The sequence below is a fragment of the Macaca fascicularis genome, chromosome 5 (genome assembly GCF_037993035.2).
Source record: "Macaca fascicularis isolate 582-1 chromosome 5, T2T-MFA8v1.1".
Lineage (NCBI taxonomy): Eukaryota > Metazoa > Chordata > Mammalia > Primates > Cercopithecidae > Macaca > Macaca fascicularis.
Window position 1 is genome coordinate 169,019,720 of NC_088379.1, and position 27,282 is coordinate 169,047,001.

Sequence of the window (27,282 nt, forward strand, 5' to 3'; positions counted from 1 at the left end):
TTTAGATTAGTAGGACCACATATCCAAAATTGGTAGAGTTAATATTGAAGCCTAGAAAAATTCACACTCTGTGTTTTTAATCAATAAACCACACTCTACTTAATTTTAAGAAATTAATGGACATCAAGTGAAAATGGTACTTAGGGGTGTCAGTTATTCCCAAGAACTCACACATAATCTCTGTAAACAATTTCTCACTATGAATGTGGACAGAATTAATTTTATATAATTTTGAGAAGATAGATGGTGTCTTGAGAGGAAGAAAACACCTGTCAAGTGAATGACAGGAAATATTGTAACAATAATTTCAAAATGAAAGATATTAAAATCAAATAAAAGCTAACCTTAAAAACATCTTTAGTAACTTTCATTTTAATGAGGCACCTAGTACAATGCCTGGAGCACAGTATGTGTTTAATAAGTGTGTATTTAATGCACGTAGGAGTAATTGAATATGTTTTTGTAATCCTAGGGAACAGACCAGTGCCTTGCGGGTGTTGCCACATGACTTTGCCTCAGAGATGAAGCACAGTTAATTCAACCAATTGAATTTTGATGTTTTGGTCAATTTACTGAAATTTTTATTTTATCTTTCTAAAGACTTAAGGATGCTGAAAAGGAGACACTAACTATTCAGGCAACACATTTTATGATTGCAGGAATCATTTCTTCAACAGGGCTGAATAAATGATTCCTTTAATCATACAAATGTATTGTCTAGAACTATCCCTTATAGTGTGTACAATATTATTCACAAATATTTCAATGTGATATTGAATGATCAATGTCCATAGTGAAATTGTTAATAAGAAAAATTTTTAGTCTTTTCAACAAGCAGTTATAATTGTTATGAGCAAAAACACGAAGACATAGAAACACAGATGGACAAGGTACAATATATAAAACATAAAATAGATAGTCAGGAAAACAGATTAGTGTAGACTCTCAGAGTAGCAATAAGTTAAGTTTTATCCGAGGATTAAAGTTAAATAAACACATGGAATCAATTGAAATTATGTAAGATGAATGTGCTCTGTTCACAAACAAATTAATCCTTTGCCAATTCCATCTTCATCCCAGGTTCCCAGCTACATACACACTAGCCTAGACTAATTTAATTGTCTATACTACAAATCTAAGAGATATTAGACAAACAGCCCTCTGTTCTCATCAAGGAACTCAACAAATCCTCATTGTATTCCCTAATTGATAACATTTTTCTGTGTTTTTCTTTTTGGTTCCTGATAGCATTTTTCTGTGCATTTCCAAGCTAAAATATATAAAACCCAGCTGAAATCTGTCATGCTTTGTCTGCATCACTTCAATAATTCCAGAGTTGCTGCTACACTTGAAGGAAAGGATGACTGACATTGAAATAGAGCAGAAATTTCAGTAGAGACATTAAATTGAGATATGACCTAAAAACGGTCTTCAAACATATGAATGAGTATTAGACAGATGAAAAGTATTTTCCTCCCTGAGAACCATAAATCATGAATAAGAAGTAGAGTTAATTTAGACATTTGAAAATGACAATATAGTGAAATAACGTTAAAAATGGGTTTGTGTGATTCTCCTCACGGATTTACTCTCTAAGATAGATACTGGAGGTTTTTCAGAATTCATTATTTATACACTTATCACAAAAATAGAGGTATTACTCTAATTTGAGATTAATTGACATTCAAAGGTTCCCGTGAGAGTAAAGGTTTGGTAATTCTACAGTTAGGTTGAGAAGCTTACATACAAATTTTATAATTTGATGCCTTCCTTAGTCAAGAGTATTCTATAAGTGTTTAACACAAATATTATTCATAATTTAGGGTGAAGGCTCAGAAAGCATCTGCTTAAAGTCTATAAATCCAGTGGCCAGGTGTGGCAGTTCACGCCAGTAGTCCTAGTGCTTTGAGAGGTCAAGATGGGCAGATTGCTTGAGCCCAGGAGTCCGAAACCAGCCTGGGCAACATGGCAAAACGCTGTCTCTACAGAAAATACAAAATTTGGGCTGGCATGGTGGCGTGTGCTTGTAGTTCCAGCTACTAGGGAGACTGAGGTGGGAGAATCACCTGAGCCCCAGGAAGCTGAAGCTGCAGTAAGCCCAGATCACACCACTGCACTCTGGCCTGGGAGACAGAGTCAGTCTCTATCTCAGAAAATTTAAAATAAAATAAAACAAAATAAGTAAGCAAATAACTGAATAAATCCAAAAGACAACTTAATAAGATAATCATAAAACCAGAACAATAGTTTTTCAGGACAAAGAAGCATACTTTATACAATAGGGATTATTTTGTTTTAAATTATATGTAAGATATATATGCTAAAATGGAAACCAGTTTGACTTACAAACATATGGATAATTCTTATTTTAGACTCGATGTCACAGACAAAGTTTTAAGCTTCATGAAAACATGTATCTAACCTAGAATGATCCTTCACATGCTCCTAAGATTTAGCTGAGAGCTTTACATTTCTTACAGTCACTTAAATTGTACTTAACTATAAAATGTATTCTCTAAGGCAATATCATCCTTTACTTGTAAAAGGCAAATAGCATTCATTAAAAAGTATTTTTCTCTTGAGAAAGAATAAACTAAATAACAAAATGTGACATTGAATATTGTCATGAAAATAAATGTTTTTAATATTTTTTGGTGTACATCTCCAACAATATGAAAGAGTTTTAGAAATAAAATATAAATTGGATTTGTCTTCATACCTGTACTCGTGGAAGATGAACACATACCAATTAAATATAATTTCTAATAAAAATTGTGCACTTCAAAATTTGTTGAGGTTATTAGATCTCATGTTCAATGTTCTTCCCTCAAAACAGAAACAAAAACAAAGGAACACAAGAAAATGTTTGAAAGTGTTGTATACGTCTATTACCTTGACTGAGGTGATGGTATTTAAAATGGCCGCATATGTCCAAACTCATTAAATTATACACACTAAATATGTGCAGTTCTTGGTTTAAAATAAAGAATATTCTAGAGTTGATGCTATAGAAACTTAAAGGAACTAATATTTACTAATCTACTAATCTACCAATATTTCATTTACCATATGGTTACAGTGAATGAAAAACAGAAGAACCACATCTTCAAGATCCAAGAAAAGCTATTTTGATTCAGGAACCATAATAATTGTGAAAGGGTTCATCCTCAGAGTTATCTAGAAAGATAAGTAAGTAGTTATGACTCTTTAAAGGTTTGGAGGAATTCACTTGTGAAATCATCTCAGCAAGCTTGCTGTATTTTGAAGGATGCCTCTTTATCAAGCTTTTTTACTTCTTATTAGATTTTCTCTGCCTCCTTGAGTAAATTTTAGTAAATTATATTTGCTTAGAAAATTTTAAAATATATATATTTCCGCAGAAATATAATAAAATAATGTCTTAGAATTTATATTGAACTGGAATATTTATTGATAAGACATATTCTAAAAAGGCAACAAATAGGCAAAGCATGTACACATAATTCACCAAGTAGAAACACAATGAACTAACAAAATGTGAAGAAAGTACAAAAATCACTAACCAATTAAATACATGTAAATCAAATTAATGAAGTATCACTTTTGCCTTGCAATTGGGGAAAATATAATTTAAATAAAAATTTCAATACCGCTTTGAAACAAGGACTCTCAAGTGATATTGATATAAGTATAAAGTGATTCAAGCTATTTGGAAATAATATCTATTAAAGGCTCAAAAATGTTCATACCCAATTACTCAGTCATTCTACTTCTGTGAATTATTCTAAAATAATTTAAAATAGGGATTTCTAAAAATGTTTTTATTGTATTTGTGATGATTAAATTTTGAAACAACACTATTCAAACAATAAGTGAAGGGTATATCTATAAGACGTTGTAGTATATATCCATAGAATTGTTGTTTGTAGATTTTTGGTTGGAAAGATCATCCGTTATCTTCTGAATCTCTTTGTATAGCTTTGCAATAACATTATAAAAATATTAAAAATGCAAAACTTCATAACAGAAAAAATACATTATAACAAAGTAGTCAAAATCTGGGTAAAATTTAAGTAACCTCAAGATTAATAGGATAAGATTAAGAGATCTTATTGAGATAAGAAATCTTATCATCAGTGGCCCACACATCAATAGGCATTCAAACAGCAAGACAGACACCAAGGTGGCAAAACTAAGAGAAAAACTAATCAGAAAGTTTATGAGGCTTAGGAAAAGCTGGTAGAGGAGGAAATAACTGCATTTGAACACCAGGAGTAAAACACCAGACTTAAGGGCAGAGAGAGATCCTGAAGAAAAGGTGAAGGCTATTGTCTCCAGGAAACGCCTTTGATTGAAGTGAATCAAAGAAATCACCTCATTTCAAACAACAGAGCAACCTTGAAAATGACTGTTGAACGAGAAGCTAGGAGAATCTCTGCCCTCAATCTGTACTTGTTCTCAAATTTTAGAAGCTAATTTAACTGGTACCTAAATGGACTGTGAAAGAAATAAGGTCACACCAAATACCAATCTGGTGGCATATATCAGCTCTTGATAGAATGGGAAATTTTAACACATCTCTCTCTCTGTCATTGACAGATCCTGTGGATTAAAAATTTAAAAATAAAATACAGAAAGTGTTGAGTGATATCTTCTTGAATTAATAATTATGCATTAGGTTATATATTCCATAACACATGCACATCATTTTTAATATTATTAAATATTTGAAACATAGTTAAGGTCTTTTAAAAACCTTTTTATAGTGAAAAATTACAAACATGTAAAAATAGGGAGAACAGGGGATAATTTTCACCAAGTTTTTTATATATATATTATATATATATAATGAATTGCACATAGTTAATGTGTACAATGTGTGCACTCAGAAACACAAATCACTTGAAAATTAAGAATACATAGTTTCCTAACAGGTGAGTTAAAGAAAAATGCAAATATTAAGTCAGAACTACTTGCAATCATTGTCAGCAAATATTGGCTTGAAATACTATATCTCAAATACAGGTTACAAACTGGAGATTCAAAAATAAATAAAAGATCACCTCTATAAGTAGTTTGTAGTCAAATTGGAAATTATGTTCAAGAGGCAATTGTAATATTGTGTTAGAAATGTTGTAGTATGACGAAATACTGGATATGTAACAAAAAACAGCATTTAACTAATTTTTGCAATTTCAGGGAAATTTGACTAAAGGAAATATCTAAGCAGAGTAATGATGTGCTAGTGAAGTGGGAAGTATGTGTATACTTTTGTGTGTGTGTGTGTCTGTGTATGTTAGTTTATATGGAGGATCCCAATAATTAGGTTTAAAAAAAGACCCAAAATGTGCATGTCTGGCATCTTTTTTCCACACTTGACTCCAAGGTACAATGGGTACAGAGTTGTCATGTTGCCAGGCATAGATGCAAACAATCAACAACAAGGTCTCTTCTCACCGAGGCTTACTTGGCTACTGCTGTTGTTGCATATCTAACCTGCCTACAACAGGATAAGTAATGAAGCCTCAATGATTGTACCAGTAGTCAGCTGGGGGAACCAGCCAGCCACTTGGCAGCAGGTTATTTAGATTAAGTCCCTCCCATCATGATATGAACAGAGAGTTGTACTTATTCTGTATTCACAGAATAAGTGAATAGACACTTATTCTGGATATGCATCTGTCTTCCCTGACAAAAATGTTTCTGCAAGCCTTAACATCTGTGGACTCAGGTAAGGCCATATTCACTATCATGTATCCCACACAACACTGGTTTCAACCAAAGAACAACATGTACCCCAACACTCAGTGGCAGCTAATCTGACAGAAGGTTGGGGAGCTGACTGAGGGCTCAGTTAAGGCATTCTGTGAAGTTGGAGTCTAGTTCAATGGGATGTGATATATAGAGATTAAACAGGTTTATAATGCTGCCTATTCTATATCCAGAATACTTGGGTCAAGCATACAAGGGTGTAGTGGAAGTTGTTCCTCTCTCTATTAGGCACAATAACCCACTTACAGAATTTTACTTCCATTTACCAAAATGTTTGTCTTCAGTAGTTCAGAGTTCTTCATTCCCAAGAGTGTAATGTTTTCTCCAAGAGATGAAAATACTGTTTTAATTTAATTGGATATTGAAATTGCCACCAATCTACTATTGTGTTCTCATCTTATTGAACCAGTGGGTAAAGAAGAAAGTTACTTTACTGGTTAGGTTGATTGATCTCAATTATCAGAAATAAATTGGTTTCTTGATCTACACTGGAGCAGAAAAGATTATGTCTAGAACACAGGGGATTTTCTAAAACTTCTCTTATTGTTCCACAACCAATGGTAAGAATTAAGGAAAACTTAGATCAATCCTATGAATAGAAGACCACAGAATTTAAAACCCTCTGTTAATGAAAGTTTGGGTCACTCCACAAGTAAAGAACATTGGTAATTTGAAGGTCTGGCTAATAACAGAGTAAGATGGAATGCATGCTAGAACAATGAAGTAATATTGAAACAGAAGTGAGGCCATTAGCAGATTTATATAATTTCTTCCTTATTCATCTGCTTATATTAACTTACTTTTTCCTCTTACTTTCTCCTATTGTTTTACAGTAGAAGTACTGGAGATAGTATACCTTAAAATGTGGTTTTTAAATTACAGTAGACCCAATTGGATATTACTAAAACACAGGAGGAATTACCATCCCTAGAAATTAATATGGGGACTGATGGAACATTTTTCTTCCTTTTGGAGAAGAGAGTAAGATCCTCTTCATTTTTATAAAAATGGATTTTATCATACTAAGTAGAAATGTCAAACACAACCAATACCATTGTTGTGTAGAATTTACACATGGACAGAAAGTTGCAAATAGACACTGAGAAATGAAAAGTAATAACTAGATTAATCTCTCGTATCTTTGCCCTCAGCCTCCATTCTCACTCTTCTGTGCTCTGTTACAAAGAGTCTATGACACCACAAACTGTATTTCCCAGATTCTCTTGGTTAAGTTTTCAACTGGGGTTGAATATTAGAACCCAAGAGAAATGGAATAGTGACTCCCTTCATTTCAGGTTTCTGGCAGCGTCTCTCACAGGACAGTTCAGTAGAATTTTTAGCACTGAAGGGGAGGACAGTGGCAGTGAGGATCCTGGTGGTTCCTTCAGGCTAGCATAAATTCCTGGGCATCTGTGTTCCAGCAACAGAAGCCTTCTTAACACAGCACCCTTAGTGTATGGGTAAAGTTCATACATCTCCAGCCCAGAAGAGAAAAACCAGTAATGAACTCTTGAGTTGCTTTATCTTTTCTTCTCTTTTGCCCCTTATATTTCTCTTTTGTTCCTCCAGCTCTTCTGACACTGTTGTAATCAATATAATATTAATATCATACGTTTTTTGTTTGAAATAACTAGAGTTATTTTTGTTATCTGTTTAGCACATGTCCAAATTTCACCCCTCTAGGTTTCAGTACAAACAAGAGTGGCCCTAATACTTAAGAGAAATATGTAAAATAGAGAATTTCATTTCAGATCAACATTTCTTTGGGTCTGTCTTCTGTCTGCTGTGCAGGACATTCCTGTAAGAAGAGGACGGACATGCCCGCAAAATAAAAAGGGCTGAACTGTATGGTCAGAAAAAGAAGAGGAAATAATTTAAACTCTAATCCGCTCTCAGTTACTAAAGGTACGCACACTGATTTTGAAGCCAGCAGCCTGCCATGAGCCCGGGTTAGTAAAGGGAGGATAATGCTGTAGCGCAATACAGGTACAGGTCAACTAAACTAAGACTGAAACAGCAAGGACAATACTGAATTACATTATGCCCTCTAGTTCAAGGAGCAGCCAAGTTGGCCCAAAAAGAGGCGCTAGTCTCCACCAAAGTCCGGAAAGAACGGAGTAAGATTTGAGCAGCGGATGTCAGTGGCCATGGACCTGCCTCCATTGCCTTAAGGTTATGTAAGCCCTGTTTTCGTATCACTCTTACCCGAGCAAGAAAATAGGAATGCAAGTGCATTTACAAGTATCCCCAAAGACTGAAAGTTATCTAATATGATTGTGATATAAAAACCTGACAAATGTTACACAAATATAAAGATAGTTTAAGAATATGAAACCAAATATTCAAAGCAAACTTCAGGAAAATTGAATTCAGAAACATGACTAGGTGTTGTTTGCCACTGGACTGCAAATTTTTTTTTTTTTTTTTTTTTTTTTTTTTTTGAGACAGAGTCTCGCTCTGTCACCCAGGCTGGAGTGCAGTGGCGCGATCTCGACTCACTGCAAGCTCTGCCTCCCGGGTTCACACCATTCTCCTGCCTCAGCCTCCCAAGTAGCTGGGACTACAGGTGCCCACCCCCGAGCCCGGCTAATCTGTTGTATTTTTAGTAGAGCCAGGGTTTCACCGTGTTAGCCAGGATGGTCTTGGTCTCCTGACCTCGTGATCTGCCCATCTCGGCCTCCCAAAGTGCTGGGATTACAGGCATGAGCCACCGCGCCCGGCCTGGATTGCAACTTTAAAAAACACAATGATTAATCGATTGGATGCTTATCAAAAAATATACCTTCAATTCAAAGAAAAGAACAACTGTGATCATCTGACTGCTAAAAGTAATTTAACTGTATTTAAATATTTCTGAGAAACTAAGTTAAATAGAAATATAAGAACACATCTTTACATTATGAAAAATAGCTGTATCGTAACAATAAAAATACCATCCAAAAACCTATTAACAGTAAGCAAACCAAAAGCAATCCCATTAAAGTCTGAAGTTGCCCATTATCATCACTAATAGTTAACAATGCTTAACAATGGCCTAAATATTTTAGTTGATGCAACAAAATGCTAACCACAAATAATACCTATAGTTGTTAGAAGGGAGAAAATAGAATTATGAGAGGTCTCCTTGAGTATAGAGAGCTCAGACTTCAAGCCCAGAACAGCCTGGATTATACTCCAGGGCCTATTGCTCACTAGCCGCCACTCCATAGCATCAGAACTTCAGATAGTTACTTAACCTTAGTACCTCAGTTTACTCATTTGTAAAATTAGCATAGTAATAGTACATATGACTAGTGCGATTGTGAGGATAAATGAGGTAATAGAGTTGAAAAAAGAAACAAATGCCTGAGAAGTGGTAAATGTGTTTGCTATATTTGACACACACACACACACACACACACCCCCACACACAACCTTAGTTAAGTCATTTTCACTCATTTTGATTAATGATTTTTGTCCATAAAATGAAAATTGCCTTCTCAGCATTTATGGTGTCAAGAGTATGAAATAAAATGACGTATATTTAAGTGATTTTTGATGCTATTGCATAATATAATTATAATAAACCATAATCACTAATTATAGTTTCATTACGAACTGTATCTGTTACTGTAAAAAGAAAAACAAATTTTCATATCTATGTCTGAAAGTATTCTAAAAGTGTAAAGCAAAACCAAAACTCAACTAAAAAATTTAAACTTTTAAAATTTAAAATTTGTGCCTCAAGGACATGGACACTTCTCAAAAGAAGACATACAAGCAGCCAACAAACATAAAAAAAAATCAACATCACTAATCATCAGAGAAATGTAAATTGAAACCACAATGACATACCATGTCACACAGTCAGAATAGCTATGATTAAGAAGTCAAAAAGTAACAGATACTGACGAGACTGAGGAGAAAGGGGAACGCTCATACAGTGCTGCTGGGAAAATGTCTTGTGTTAATACACTGTGGAAGGTGGTATGAAAATTTCTTAAAGAACAAAAAATAGAAATACCATTTAACCCAGCAATCCTATTACTGGGTATATACCCAAAGGGAAATAAATCGTTCTACCAAAAAGACACTTGCACTCATATGTTCATTGCTGCACTATTCACAATAGCAAAGACATGGAATCATCAATTGGTGCCCATCAATGGTGGATTACCTAAAGAAAATGTGACACATATATATTGTGGAATACTATGCAGCCTTAATGAAATCATATCTTCTGCAGCAATATGGATGCAGCCAGAAGTCATTATCCTAAGCAAACTAACACAGAAATTGAAAACCAAATATTGCAAATTCCCACTTATAAATGGAAGCTAAATCTTGGGTTCCTGTGGACATAAAATTGGGAACCATAGACACTGAAGTCTCCAAAAGAAGGAAGAGAGGAAGGAGGGAGAGGGCTGAAAAACTTCCTATTGGGTACTATGTTCATTATCTGGGTGATGGAATCAATAAAAACCCAAACCTCAGCACTATGAAACACACCCTTGTAACAGACCTGTACAAGTATTTCCTGTATCTAAAATTAAAAAATAAATAAATAAAGTGTGCCTCCAGAGTCCTTCTCTTTGTAAGGAATACGCAAGAACAAAGAAGGTGAGCATAAAGTAAAAGGAACCAAAGTTAGAGAAAACACAAAAACAGAATGTAATAGAAATGTGTTATTCTATACTAACATTTAAGATTAATTCACCTTGTACCCATATGACAATATCCATTTAATAAACTGTGCATTATCATTTTTTAGGCATAAGTATCATATAAATTGAAAGAAATTTGTTTGAAAACATTTAGTGACTGATGCTCAGAAGCTTAAATGGTGCTGTTTTACTAAACCATGAAGAAATCACTGAAGCCTTTACAGCAAGAGGGAAAACCCCAGGGAGCCTACTAACAATTTAGCACTGCCAATTCTTTTGGTAATGTTCATTTTACTTTTCATAGAGAAGTACAGAAGAGCTGTTCACTATAATTAAGACTTTAAAAACTGTAGACATGTAAAAAAATAATGTAAGGCTTGGTATACTATAGACATCATTTAGTACGTAATGCAAGTCTCACAACACAGCATCTAGGCCTCATGTTTTTTGAACTTACTGCCTAAAATAAGCATATTTTAAAGATCTTGGTAAATATATTTCACTAAGAAAGACTGTGACACCAAGGGAGAGCTTCTATCCTGGGATTTACAGATCCTATCTATGGGTTCCATGAATAGACTTCAGATGATGTCATTAATCTCTAACTGAAACTGATCATCTCTTGAATCCTTAAATTATGACTAGTCAGCAAACCACAATAATATTAGCAATATCTTTGAAATTTTCAGTTGAGAAATTATTTCATATCATATTTTGGATATTATAGATATCATAAACTATGATTTATACTCATTAGAGTTTCAAAATTACTATTATTATTAAAACATATGCCTAGACCTTCTTAAGTTTACCTATTATTATGGCACAAATTTGATTTCTCATGTTTTTGATCTCTGTTTCACAATAATTGATTTCTTGGGTAATGCTCTATATTTAAGAATATGTATTAAAAATATTAACAAACATTCGGAGAGGGAATGCATAAACTTCACCAGACTTCCAAATGGACTCATGGCACTGTGGTGATTCTTTAATGGGTCAACTGGGCTAGGATCAATTACATTTTCCAGAATCTTCTTCCCTGTCTGATTCAGGCAGGTTGGGCCACATACATTTTGTGAAATTTGAGGGAACAAGTGAAGCAACATCCATATTCCCTTTTATTTGGAAGGCTGGGCAGGGTCAACCACTGCCTGTGTAGGTCATACCTTCGCAGTTTATCTTCTGGCTGGCTTCATGGTGTGACACAGAACCTGGACTTGCCACTATTACACCATTTCCTGTGACCCCTTCAGCTTCTCCTGGCTAGACAAGTGTTTAGCTCTGTGATCATGGGCGCTAGATTCTACCGTGGGACAGCTCTATAATCAAGGTAGAAAGCAGTGATAAGTGAGAGCTGACATGAGTTACAACCCATTTGGTTCATTTCAGCTCATGCTTGCAGCTTACCACTTGCTCTTTCCCACTTCACTCCCATCTAAAACAAAATTTCAGATTATCATAATACTAATCATAAGGCCATAACATTAGCTAATGTTTATCCTAGGTTTATTCTAAGTTTTAAAGTAATTGTTGGCTGGTATTTTCTGGTTATGTAAATATATGTAGGTTACCTTCACTATATTTGTTTAGCTTTTCCTAAATCTAATGGTTCCAGGACAGGTATGTTAGGAAGACAACCCTGAAATAGAGAACAAAAAATTCAAGGTCACTGGAAAGTGTTCACTTCGAAAGACAAGAGGAATTATTGAAGAGGTGCCCTAAAATGTCATGATTCAATTCAAGGAGATAGTTTAATTCTACTCTAGTTGAGTTCATGGTGTACTTCAGTCTTATTTCATGCTGTGACATTCAGCCTTACACTTCAGTCTTATTCTAGGTTTGGTATTTTAAAAACTCTGTGTGATTTGTGTGTCACAGTGCAAGTGATACAGCAGCATCACCAATAAATTGGTATGTATTCCCAACTATTTTAAGAAAGAATGAAGATCTTTTCATGATCTATTTAGTCACAGAAGAGAGATGTGCTCAGATCAAGGAGCCCTGAATGTTATGTGAAAGTTATTTTGGCTGTCTTTATGCAATGGTTAAAGGGCCGATCATCTATATTCATAACTCTTGTCTGACCAACAACATGACTGGTAATGCATTTAGACACATGACTGTCTTGCCTTTAGATTAAAAATACGGAGGAACTGCTCATGCTAATTTAGAAAAGGGCCATGTAAATGCTCCAATTTTTCCCCCGTTGGCTCTGAAAAACATATAATTTTTGTCACCATTGCAAAGCAGAAAAGATTACCTTTTGCAGATTTATTATTTCAAATACAGTTAATGTTGAATTTGTGTGGAAAATCATTGAACCTCAGTTAAATGCATGTGTATGTTATCACCAAAATGTTTTGATTCACAATCTCTGCAAAATTTAACAGGATGATTGAAATCGGCTTTCTCAGCTGCATAAATAAACAGTCTGACTTGTATGGGGTGCTTAATCCACAGGAGACCCAGAGAATGTCAAAAATGGGATACAATCTGGGAAAGTCAGGATATTTCAGCAGATTGATATTTATGTGCAATCATGCTACCATGTAAAGTTGTGAGAGTTATTTTCACTTATTTAATAAGAGCAGGTTAGAATGTTAGCACTTTCAATGTTAGAGAGATTTAAGGTTATGTGGAAAAATACTATGTCTGTCTATCTATATACTTTTTCATTTTCTATAATTGTACAGATTTCTTTGTCAAAACATCTTCCATTATATTCATAATGACCTCACTGAAATAAAAATCAGTTTGAGATAAACTCTATTTCCTAGAAAAGTCTCCTTTGTTGCCTCAGATAAGTATTATATAAGCTACTGTAACAGGACTGATTACCTGAGGCATATTAGAAAGCAATGAAGCATAAAACTTCTTTTCAATATCAAATTCAAAGCATGACAAAAGGTGAATTCACTAGTGCAAATGTTAAAACAAATGAAATAGAAAGTCACAGTTGTTAATTATGCTGGAAAAACAAATGAGAGTTCGTCACCCTTATAAAAACCTTTTAAAATATATTATTAAAAAGAAAATTTTGTTAATATTGTTCTCTGAGGTCATAATATCAAAAATACATGTATAAATGCTTTTAAAAGCTGTGAAAATTGAGAACCTAATACTTTTAATTTTGTTATATTTTCTATTACAGATGCGAAAGTTGCAAGTGATAATAATTATGAACAAGAAAGAAGAAATAAGTGTATCTCTTCTAATCAGGAAAGAAAACTGCCACAGTTCATGAGAAGGAATAAATAACATTCTGTCATTTTGGTAACTAATGGTCTCTGTATTGATCTCTATTCCATACATGAATGTCTCTAACTGAAAAGAAACTGAATTTTCCTTTTAAAGACTTCTAATTTTTACACTTATTCATTCAAACTCATGTTATATAACAAACATTTCCTCTTTAGAGGGGTTAAGAGCTTTATTCCAAATAACGAAACTTTCATAACTACCTAGTGTAGAACATAGGTTAAAACAGTAGCAAGAGAAATGTGCACATTTTGCATAAATCTATTTAGTAACCATGTTCACCTGGCAGATTAATTACAATGAAGTATCAAACTAATTAAGAGAGTCAACTCAAGGTTTTACTTCTGATGGTATGCGGTATATCTCCAAGACCTGTCCAAATCTTCTCATAGACATATCCAACTTTTAGATAGCCTTTTAGCATTCATTTAAACATTTAGAGTTCCTGCCTGACAAAAACAAATTTAATCCTGCACACAGGTACCTCAACTTCTGGTGATAAGTAGAATTACCAGCAATCCAGGCTAAATAAGAATACGTGTTGCCTAAATGAACAAAGGCATAGCCTTCAACTTTCACAATGAAATGGCTTTGTTTTCAACATGGTTGATATCTAACGCATAGAGGTGCTTTTTCAGTCATGAATGAAAAATGCCTGCCTTTCACATTCTCATTAAAACCTCATTTATGAGTTGTCTGCCCTAAAACTCCTGTTTTAAGCCTGCTGGAGGCAGTTGATATTCAAGATAATTGTCTAAGGAATAAGCTGCCAACCATTTACTCCTTAAGACTCTTCAGACTTTTTCCCTGTGTTTTCAGATAATCAGAATGCTGTCATAATCACTTTGGTTCCCAGAGTAATTGCATTTAAATTTTGTTCAAGGTGTCTATCAAAGGCTGATACAAGAAACAACCATATGCAGAGGACCATTCCTATAGTTTACAAAGTTGTATTGAGAATACAGGCTATCATGTTGTTTAAATGCATCAGCATCTTCATAAAACCTAAGGGAAAAAAATATTTCTCTTGATGAACTGCTATCCTTTCTTTTAGACAAGGAGAGTATAACAAACACAAAGCTATGTGCTGAAATGCTATAGCTCTCTCCAACATGTTTGCTTTATTTTGATAGAACAATTATCTAATTTTGTACTTCCCAAGTTAGTGCCATTTGTCACATATCAGTGTTTTTTGACTCACAGTATACACTTTTGTTATCAATCACCACAATTTTAAAATTGAATATTTAACAACATTAAACATATATAATGATATATTGAAAAGACATAATGGTAAAATAGGTCTAAAATAGGTTATGGGATATTAATTTCTTTTCTTATTAACTTTTAAGACAGAGTCTCACTCTGTTGTTCAGATTATAGTGCAGTAGTTTAATCTTGTCTCACTGCAAACTCTGCATCTTGGGCTCAAGCAGTCCTCCCCACTCTGCATCCCAAGCAGCTGAAACTACAGGCAAGTACCATCATGCTCTGCTAATTTTTGTATCTTTAGTAGAAAAAGGGTTTCACCACGTTGCCCAGGCTGATATCGAATTCCTGGGCTCAAATAATCCACCCATCTCTGTCCCTCAAAGTGCTCTGTTTATAGGCATGAGCCACCATGCCTGGCCTGAGATATTAATTCCTATTTCTCTCAACATTCCAAGACTCCTGTTTATTCACCTAAAAATTCACTTTTAGATAATCTAGAAGTGCAGTAACAGTATAAAAAGAAACAGAATACAAATGAACCATTTGTTTTACTACCAAAATGTCAATAATACAAAAAAAGAGAATAGGTTTGAGATTAAAAGTTGTAAAATGGGAAGCCATGGAAAATAAGTTCAGGATATTTCAAAAATTGGAAAATATCACTCCATGATTCATTCACACAAACTACCCCCTCCACCTCCTCCATCCTCTTTCTTAATTTTTATATTTCCATGCATCGGTTCACTACATATTTTTCCAGTTATTCAGAGTCTGAAGTTTGACATAATCTTTGATTTCTCTTACCATTTTTTCTTACATCAATTTATCAGAAAGTGATAGAATACCATTTCATCGAACTCTCTTGTTACTATCCCTACCACTGAACAAAGTGTAGGCTGCCTAACATGGAATTAAGACTTTTTGTGGCTTAAAGCAACCTTATCTCCTTAGCATTGCTCCCCACTATTAATAAAATTCTCTCTGATGAGGATTTAAATACCTTTAAAGCAGATATGTAACATTATATACAAAGTTGTTGTGGACGTCAGGGACCCTGAACAAAGGGACCAGCAGGAGCCACAGCAGAGAAACATAAATTGTGAAGATTTCATGGACATTTATCAGTTCCCAAAATTAATACTTTTATAATTTCTTATGTCTGTCTTTACTGCAATTCTGAACATAAATTGTGAAGATTACATTTTAATATGGACATTTATCAGTTCCCAAAATTAATACTTTTATAATTTCTTATGCCTGTCTTTACTTTAATCTCTTAATCCTGTTATCTACGTAAGCTGAGAATGTACGTCACCTCAGGACCACTATTGTACAAATTGATTGTGAAACGTTTATTTGAACAATATGAAATCAGTGCACATTGAAAAAGAACAGAATAACAGTGATTTTCAGGGAACAAGGGAAGACAACCATGAGGTCAGACTGCCTGTGGAGTCGGGCAGAATAGAGCCATATTTTTATTCTTGCAGAAAGCCTATAAACGGATGTGGAAGTAAGGAAGATATCGCTGAATTCTTTTCCCAGCAAGGAATATTAATAATTAATACCCTGGGGAAGGAATGCATTCCTTGGTGGGAGGTATATAAACAGCCGCTCTGGGAGTATCTGTCTTATGAGGTTGAGATAAGAACTGAAATATGCCCCTGTCTCCTGCAGTACCCTCAGGCTTATTAGGGTGGGGAAAAAAATCCCACCCTGGTGAATTTGAGGTCAGACCGTTTCTCTGCTCTCGAATCCTGTTTTCTGTGGTTTAAGATGTTTATCAAGACAATATGTGCACAGCTGAACACAGACACTTATCAGGAGTTTTTGATTTTGCCCTTTGCCTTGTGATCTTTGCTTTGCCCTTTGCCTTGTGACGTTTATTGGCCTCAGAAGCATGTGATCTTTTTTCTTCTTTTTTGCCCTTTGAAGCATGTGATCTTTGTGACCTACTCCCTGTTCGTACACCCCATCCCCTTTTCAAGTCTTTAATAAAAATCTGCTGGTTTTGCAGCTCAGGTGAGCATCACAGTACTACTGATATGTGATGTCACCCCCAGAGGCCCAGTTGTAAAATTCCTCTCTTTGTACTCCTTCTATTTCTCAGCTGGCTGACACTTAGGGAAAATAGAAAGAACCTACGTTGAAATATTGGAGGCAGATTCCCCCAATACTAAGTAAATTCCTAAGTCAAGCCTGCTGTTTTTATTTTATTCTATTTGTAATAACAATTTTTTACTAAGTTTTATCTGTATGTTATGTTCAAAATTTAATCGCATTATTCTCTGAATGACTGTAGCATTTCACTCATTCACTGATTTTTTTTTTTCTACATTCCTTTGAATAAACACATGACATGCAAAGGATCAGTTTAAGGTGTTGTGAAAGAGCAAGACTTATAACATAGTCTGCACTTATAACTAACTGCAATCCCACATTTAATTTTTATATAAATGAATTTTCTCCACAATGAGATTACAACAATTTAGAAGCAGTGGTCATATTTTGCACTTCTATTCCTCACAGTTTTTGGCAGAAATATTCATTTGATTGAATTTCTTAAATTAAAAAAAAAAAACTTGGAAAAATATAATGTTAATTTTATCTCTACAAAGTTTCTGAAAAAACAAAGTCTATAAAATAACTAGCATTATCACCAGAAAGTAGAATTATTTCTAAGCTAAAATTGCTTATTTAAAATACAAGAAAAATAGTCTCTTTTTATAGGTATTACCTTATGAAGTATAATCCTCTCTTAAGAGAATGGAAATAATGGGCTGCATAAGATAGCTGTGATTTTTAAAATGTGTTTGTTAAAACATGTGTTTAAATCTATTCTAGCCAGAGGAAATTAGTTGAGCTCCCAGAGCAATTCCCATTCCAAAAGCAGGGGGTCTATTTTGATCATCTCTTAAACCTTTAGAGAGAACTGTACTAATTCTCCATTGAAAACTGGACAATTATTCGACTGGGACCATTGTGGAGGGTGAGATGCTTTGTTAAACCAGTTACTCTCTCCTCTGTATGGTTCCAGAAAAGCAAAGCCACTGTTGATTGAAGGGATAAAAATGACCTATTTACAGAATGTAAAACAGTAACTAATTTCTGATCATATAATCCTAGGTGTAAAAGATTTCATGCTGGATTAATGAGCACTTTCGTCCCCCAGACAGTCCAAGATAAGATCTATTTTACTTTAAAAGTTTCTCAAAAGAAGGGATTTTCAAAGTGCTATCTTCAGTTATTCCTGTGCTTAAAAACTCTCACAGCTTGAAAATCTACACTAATAACAGTCCAGGTTTACTATACATTTTAAAAAATAATTACAAAATAAAGAATTGGCCACCTTTTCTATAAGACCTCTTCATATACAGTACATGAAGAATAATAATTATCTCACTATGTTTTCCTTTTCAAATGCAAGTATTCTATTTCCTTAAACTTTTTATCAGAGACATTATTACTGAGAATTCTTCACCATAATTTGTATTTATCCTTGCACCTTTCCCACATATTCCAGATTCTTCATTAACTGACACAACCACAAGCATTCAGAGTAATCAGGAAGAGCATGACCAAAGCAAGAAAACACTTCTTCTTGACTTTTAAAAATCGTTCCTGGATTTTACTAATCTAAGCTCTAATAACACCTCCATGATACCATGATACCCAACTTGGGTTTCTCAGACCTGTAGAGAGTGAATGCAGTAAAGAAGAAACAGAAGACTTGTTGTGAAATCCTAATGATCTATACAACAAATCCCTGTGACAAGAGTTTCCCTACATAACAAACCTTCACACATACCCCTGAACCTAAAGTAAAAGCAAAAAAAAAAAAAAAAAGAAAAAGAAAATGTAAATTCACCCCTGATAGAACTGCACAGGTCATATGCAACACCAAATCTCTTTACCATTGTTCACACTTAGGAGCTGATATATGGACACATTCAACAGAAGTTTCCTATTAATGTAAAATTGTTGAAAGTTTTAATGTTATTTGAAAATTTAAAAAAACCTATTGGAATTGAAGAGATACATACATAGGTAGCTAAATGATTACTTATTTTAAAAATTGAGAATTGATTATTTTTATTAAATGAGGTTTCTTTTTAGGGGAAAAACTCGATTATTTCCTTGGGGAAAAATAATAATGTAAATGGTAGAATTTGAAACAAAATGAAACCACTGGGGCACCATTTAAGTTTAAGATAATTATTATTATTATTATTTTTATTTTATTTTATTTTATTTGAAATGGAGTCTCGCTCTGTGGCCCAGATTGGAGTGCCGTGGCGCAATCTCGGCTCACTGCAAGCTCCACCTCCCGGGTTCACGCCATTCTCCTGCCTCAGCCTCCTGAGTAGCTGGGACTACAGGTGCCCGCCACCATGCCCAGCTAATTTTTTGTATTTTTAGTAGAGCTGGGGTTTCACCGTGTTAGCCAGGATGGTCTCGATCTCCTGACCTCGTGATCCACCCGCCTTGGCCTCCCAAAGTGCTGGGATTACAGGCGTGAGCCACTGTGCTCAGCCAAGATAATTATTTTTTGTAAATCTCCTACATAATCTTTATTTTTGCTTCACAATATAGGTTAAAATTTGTCTTTCCAAAGTTTTCCCTTTTTATGTGATTCTTCACCAATTTCAAGATATTTTTGAACTAATTTATGCCCTTGGAATTACTGGAAAAGTTTCTAAAATCTGTTCTAACTCTTAAGTATGTTCTTTATGTTACCATACGCAGCACTTAAGTTGTTCAAAATACTGGGATAATAAAAATTCCCTGATGAAGGGCACTTGTAATGACTATTATGCCACTGAATTCAGAAACTTAGACCCTTTTTTCCATCTAGTCGATCCCTCCATTCATTTACTATAAGGGGATACAGCCATGATTTTTTCTGGTGTGAAAAAAATCTGCTTGAAGGAAAAGCCAAAAAAAAAAAAAAAAAGCTGCAAGTGTCTAAATAAATAACCTGTAATACAGGTCTCTTAACCTACTGTGTCTGTCATAGAAAACTACTTATGGGCAAAGGGACTATTTTATCTCAGTATCAGAAGGCAGTTTGTAAAAGAGGGGAAAATCTATTTGCTTTATATTGTGTTTCAGAAACTGAAATAGCAAAATTTCAACTTTGAGATACTGAAAAGGATTATAAATTTGAACGTTTAGGAAACATTCAATTTAATGTCATTCATGATTTTCTACATAATAGCCTTTGGTTGCTCTGGGTCATGCGAAATAAATAAGTGTTATATTCTAATCCATCTAAATCATATAGTGCAAAAAAAAGTATAACTTAATACATCGAAATCATATAGTGCATATCTCATCATGATGAATATGATAATCCTTGAATGTATAATCTAAGTATTAGTAACAAGATAAAATTACTCTGTATCCTAAAGATGGGCAGTATTTAGCTACTTTCATAAAGCCTGGTAAAACCAAATGTATTTGTTCACTGAAATGGAGGTACTAAAATTACCAATATATTTGCCAAGGTCAAGTCAGCATTACTGATAGCACTGCCCTTTTACCAAATGATAAGATTCGTATCACAAGCCATTAAAATATTATCCAATAGATACAAGGAAACAGAATTAATCTAAAAAAGAAATGTCTTTTCATTATTCATTGAAACTGAATAAAACTAAGATAAAACAAAGTTTGAAAAAAAAATCAATTAAGCCTTCCATTAAAACAAAATTAGACTCTAATTCCAAATGAGAAAAGGGATTTTCTGCAGCAGAAAGTGTTCTTTATTTAAAGAATAAAGATAAAAATAGATGAACTTACAAAATACAGCAGTCTTGTTTAATCACAGCAGGACAGTTGAGTATATTCTCTCAGAGTTCTTTTGGGGTACATTTCCTGAAAACAAAAATTAATGTTAAGGCCAAGCTTAAAAATAACCATAAGGAAACTATGGTTTTTTAATGGAAAGATCACACAAATGTTGTAGAAATTTGGGGCCTATATAAGTAGTCTTTAAAATATAATATAATACTGTTCTTAATTTCATTTCTGCCAATATTCAGATCATGTGAAAGAATTTATATAGATTTCTATATGGTTACAAAATACATACTTCATAATAAGAAATAAACTGAAGTTTTATTTTCTAATAGAGAATTTCAAATAATCTCTTCTGGCATAAGATAAGAAAGGTTGTTTGTGCCATTTATGTGCTGCCAAACAATGTAAGACACTCAGGAACCTCTCCAAAGACAGAGGCAAAATTTTAAAAGTCAAACTAGAATATCTGGTTTCAACTTGATCCAGTTGTTTGATAAAATACAGTCTGAATTTGCCTCGATGTTTTGAACATAATGAGGATGAATAAAAGGATGCGGTGATTGAAGGATCAGCAACAGTTTCACTTTTGGATCCTTATGAAATCTAAGCAGTACATCGGGGGAAATATCCGCAAGTCATGTACTTCACTACCTCTATTATCCCTCTGTATAAAACAACGCCAACTATTTTATCTCTTGTTTTAGGATCCACTCCAATAGAAGACGTACGTGGCTACAATACTAAATTGCCTTTGTTTAGTTGAAAGGGCTAAGGATACAATTGTGTGTATAATGAGCTGGCATCTATATCTTATAATCTCTCTATATTCTTTTTTTTGTATGTAGGATGATCACAAGAAGGTATCTTAACAAACTAAAGTAATAGGGGATATTATTGATCATTTTTTCAAAGAATGTATACAGTAGCATTGTAGTTGCAGAGAAAATATGACATTTTCATATCAGAGTTGTATCTGTTTATGAAGTCAATGTACATAGCATTAAAGTACAAATTGTATAATAGTTATTTAAAATGAGCTTGTTTATAGAATTAATAAGTTGATATACAAAAGTCAACTGCTGACACTGGGAACACACTGTAACCACATAAGGTAAGAAAACTAAATTCAAACTGTATATAACACATTAAAAATCAGATCAGTCAGAGAAACAACAAAAACAACAAAATATTTCTACAAGAAAAGAATACATTGCATAGAACCTTAAAAATTTCCATTAATTTTTAGATGATTATCAACTCAATTTTTTAAATGGGTCATTGTTATTATTTCCATTTCCACTGTTTTTTAATAAATTATGTATTATAATTTTTGAACCAATTATGTATTTTCAAATTCTGAAAATAAGATATTACCAATCAAATACCCATTAAACAATTGCAAATAAATTTGAAAAAGTAAAGAATGATATATTTCATTGGCTCAGGATAGTGAGGCCACTGTATTCCAGCTTTAACTGTGGCTACCTGCAGTTTTGCTTATTTAAGCTGAATAACTTGGAACATTCTCTATTGCAATGGATTTTATTTTTACATAATATATAGTTTAATGAAATTTATATATTAAAATCCAAGTTCCAAATACAAAGTATTATGAAATATCATTGGGTGCATTAGCATAATGAAAACAAACAGGAACAACAAATCCCAAACATTATGTTGTCATTGGTTGGATGAAAGAGATTAGAATTATGTATTCTACTGCTTCATGATTTTAGGTTTCCCACATGGCCTTTTGAAAGCTTAATAACTTGATGCTTTCTCTCTACATAGGTACCTTTCTAACATTTACGTCCTTTTGTGTAATATGGCATGAAAGACAATAAAGAAAGAGAGAAAGAAAGGAAAAGAGAGAGGGAAGGAGAGATAAAGAGAAAGAGGAAAGAAAGATGCATACTTATGTATATGGGGAAAGGAGGGACCTCTAAACTGTGGTCAGCACTGGCATTCTTACATATTTGGGCATTTGGTGAGATAGGTGCCACAAATCTCTTTGTATGAATGACTTAGGTGAATCATGAGAAAACTCTAATAAATAATTGTATAGGTACATCTATCCCAGAAATAAATTATTCAGGGAGGGGTAGGGGGGATATCAAAATTTAAGCAACAGATGGTGCATAACCATTAGACATGAGATTTATCTTTCAACACAATCTCCCTAGACTCATTGCATATTCTTTTGGAAAGAACAAGAATGTAAGTAAAAAGTGAAATACTGGACTGCTTTGGTTATTCAAATCGAGCATAACACTTCTCAGGGTGACCCACTCATTTTAAACATCATTTTAATTTTTATATAAAAACCATAACTGTTTAACCCAAAGTAGGAGACTTGCATATTTATTAAAACAAACTTTCCAGTAGAGGGGATAAAGCATTCCATTATAATAGGGTCATTATACATTATTGCGCTGGGGCTTATAAAGGAGGGAAAAGTTGGTAAACTAAATATTTGTGAATCGAAAACCACTGTTGATTTAATAACATATATGATAACCTTGGCTTCTGAACAAGTAGACTGAGGTTCAAAAAATATGTTTATCTACATGGCAGTCAATTTATCTATCCATATATCAATAAATCAAATGATTAACCAATCAACCAATCTGTTGTTATATGTATGTACACATATATGTATATATATTCATAAAAATAAAAACATCTCTCATTGAACTTAATGCACTGGTTATATTTAATATATTTTTATTGCAATTCACATTATTTTCTTATTGTTTAGTGTAACATTAAGGTTTTTCTGAGTTCCCTGTTTAAGTAAAAGATGCTTCCAATTTAAAGCAGTGTGTAGAGGGAAATTTATAGCACTAAATGCCTACAAGAGAAAGCTGGGAAGATCTAAAATTGACACTCTAACATCACAATTAAAAGAACTAGAGAAGCAAGAGCAAACACATTCAAAAGCTAGCAGAAGGCAAGAAATAACTAAGAGCAGAGCAGAACTGAAGGAGATAGAGACACAAAAAACCCTCCAAAAAATCAATGAATCCAGGAGTTGGTTTTTTGAAAAGATCAACAAAATTGACAGACCACTAGCAAGACTAATAAAGAAGAAAAGAGAGAAGAATCAAATCGACGCAATAAAAAATGATAAAGGGGATATCACCACCGACCCCACAGAAATACAAACTACCATCAGAGAATACTATAAACACCTCTATGCAAATAAACTAGAAAATCTAGAAGAAATGGATAATTTCCTGGACACTTACACTCTTCCAAGACTAAACCAGGAAGAAGTTGAATCCCTGAATAGACCAATAGCAGGCTCTGAAATTGAGGCAACAATTAATAGCCTACCAACCAAAAAAAGTCCAGGACCAGATGGATTCACAGCTGAATTCTACCAGAGGTACAAGGAGGAGCTGGTACCATTCCTTCTGAAACTATTCCAATCAATAGAAAAAGAGGGAATCCTCCCTAACTCATTTTATGAGGCCAACATCATCCTGATACCAAAGCCTGGCAGAGACACAACAAAAAAAGAGAATTTTAGAACAATATCCCTGATGAACATTGATGCAAAAATCCTCAATAAAATACTGGCAAACTGGATTCAGCAGCACATCAAAAAGCTTATCCACCATGATCAAGTGGGCTTCATCCCTGGGATGCAAGGCTGGCTCAACATTCGCAAATCAATAAACATAATCCAGCATATAAACAGAACCAAAGACAAAAACCACATGATTATCTCAATAGATGCAGAAAAGGCTTTTGACAAAATTCAACAGCCCTTCATGCCAAAAACGCTCAATAAATTCGGTATTGATGGAACGTACCTCAAAATAATAAGAGCTATTTATGACAAACCCACAGCCAATATCATACTGAATGGGCAAAAACTGGAAAAATTCCCTTTGAAAACTGGCACAAGACAGGGATGCCCTCTCTCACCACTCCTATTCAACATAGTGTTGGAAGTTCTGGCTAGGGCAATCAGGCAAGAGAAAGAAATCAAGGGTATTCAGGTAGGAAAAGAAGAAGTCAAATTGTCCCTCTTTGCAGATGACATGATTGTATATTTAGAAAACCTCATTGTCTCAGCCCAAAATCTCCTTCAGCTGATAAGCAACTTCAGCAAAGTCTCAGGATACAAAATTAATGTGCAAAAATCACAAGCATTCTTACACACCAGTAACAGACAAACAGAGAGCCAAATCAGGAATGAACTTCCATTCACAATTGCTTCAAAGAGAATAAAATACCTAGGAATCCAACTTACAAGGGATGTAAAGGACCTCTTCAAGGAGAACTACAAACCACTGCTCAGTGAAATCAAAGAGGACACAAACAAATGGAAGAACATACCATGCTCATGGATAGGAAGAATCAATATCGTGAAAATGGCCATACTGCCCAAGGTAATTTATAGATTCAATGCCATCCCCATCAAGCTACCAATGAGTTTCTTCACAGAATTGAAAAAAACTGCTTTAAAGTTCATATGGAACCAAAAAAGAGCCTGCATCTCCAAGACAATCCTAAGTCAAAAGAACAAAGCTGGAGGCATCACGCTACCTGACTTCAAACTATACTACAAGGCTACAGTAACCAAAACAGCATGGTACTGGTACCAAAACAGAGATATAGACCAATGGAACAGAACAGAGTCCTCAGAAATAATACCACACATCTACAGCCATCTGATCTTTGACAAACCTGAGAGAAACAAGAAATGGGGAAAGGATTCCCTATTTAATAAATGGTGCTGGGAAAATTGGCTAGCCATAAGTAGAAAGCTGAAACTGGATCCTTTCCTTACTCCTTATATGAAAATTAATTCAAGATGGATTAGAGACTTAAATGTTAGACCTAATACCATAAAAACCCTAGAGGAAAACCTAGGTAGTACCATTCAGGACATAGGCATGGGCAAAGACTTCATGTCTAAAACACCAAAAGCAACGGCAGCAAAAGCCAAAATTGACAAATGGGATCTCATTAAACTAAAGAGCTTCTGCACAGCAAAAGAAACTACCATCACAGTGAACAGGCAACCTACAGAATGGGAGAAAATTTTTGCAATCTACTCATCTGACAAAGGGCTAATATCCAGAACCTACAAAGAACTCAAACAAATTTAAAAGAAAAAACCAAACAACCCCATCAAAAAGTGGGCAAAGGATATGAACAGACATTTCTCAAAAGAAGACATTTATACAGCCAACAGACACATGAAAAAATGCTCATCATCACTGGCCATCAGAGAAATGCAAATCAAAACCACAATGAGATACCATCTCACACCAGTTAGAATGGCAATCATTAAAAAGTCAGGAAACAACAGGTGCTGGAGAGGATGTGGAGAAATAGGAACACTTTTACACTGTTGGTGGGATTGTAAACTAGTTCAACCATTATGGGAAACAGTATGGCGATTCCTCAAGGATCTAGAACTAGTTGTACCATATGACCCAGCAATCCCATTACTGGGTATATACCCAAAGGATTATAAATCATGCTGCTATAAAGACATATGCACACGTATGTTTATTGCGGCACTATTCACAATAGCAAAGACTTGGAATCAACCCAAATGTCCATCAGTGACAGACTGGATTAAGAAAATGTGGCACATATACACCATGGAATACTATGCAGCCATAAAAAAGGATGAGTTTGTGTCCTTTGTAGGGACATGGATGCAGCTGGAAACCATCATTCTCAGCAAACTATCGCAAGAACAGAAAACCAAACACCACATGTTCTTACTCATAGGTAGGAACTGAACAATGAGATCACTTGGACTCGGGAAGGGGAACATCACACACCAGGGCCTATCATGGGGAGGGGGGAGGGGGGAGGGATTGCATTGGGAGTTATACCTGATGTAAATGACGAGTTGATGGGTGCTGACGAATTGATGGGTGCAGCACAGCAACATGGCACAAGTATACATATGTAACAAACCTGCACGTTATGCACATGTACCCTAGAACTTAAAGTATAATAATAAATAAATAAATAAATAATAAATAAATTTTATTGTAAAATGCAAAAAAAAAAAAAAGATGTTTCCAGTATGATACAAATTACATAAATGCAATTAGCAATTACCCATTAATAATTCAAAACTAAGTATTAATGAAGGCTTAACGATTTTTATATAATGATCCATTCTTTAAATGACAGGAATTGTTAATATTTAGTGCAGAAATTTAATCAGTATAAAATTAAATGCTGTGCTAAAATTTGCTTCTTCCCAGTATAAAAGTATTATGTGTTATTATGTTATATTTTGCTATTTTTCCTAAGTACTATAAGTGCAATAAGATTTACAATGAAACTGTCAGAAGATAATTATTGAAACAGCTTATTTTATTATGATAAATAGTATTGAGACAAAAAATAATGGTAAACTACACACACACAATAAAACGTTTGGAACATTGCAAAAATTTTGGAGAATTCCTAGTGAATTACCAAAAAAAAAAAAAAAGGCAGAGGAAAAGACTTCAGAGCTATTAACTTTAGCAGAATATAGTACAAATCGTCACTGATGGAACAGCAGATGAAATTATCTCCCACTGCCATGTCAACGACTACTGACCTTCTGACCTTCAAGAAAATCTAG

General features: G+C 34.2%; 1 protein-coding gene across 26 annotated transcripts in view; it reads right to left on the bottom strand.

Annotated features, from left to right (window-relative positions):
- Positions 1–27,282, bottom strand: part of MARCHF1 (membrane associated ring-CH-type finger 1) — an 830,557-nt gene that overhangs the window by 542,790 nt on the left and 260,485 nt on the right. For 25 of the 26 annotated variants that reach the window (XM_074040716.1, XM_074040714.1, XM_074040720.1 and 22 more), the window contains exon 2: positions 20,670–20,744. The exons of the other annotated variant lie outside the window; for it this stretch is intronic. The gene's annotated coding sequence lies outside the window, so the exon portion shown is untranslated. The remainder of the gene's footprint in view (positions 1–20,669; positions 20,745–27,282) is intronic. 26 annotated transcript variants of the gene reach the window in all.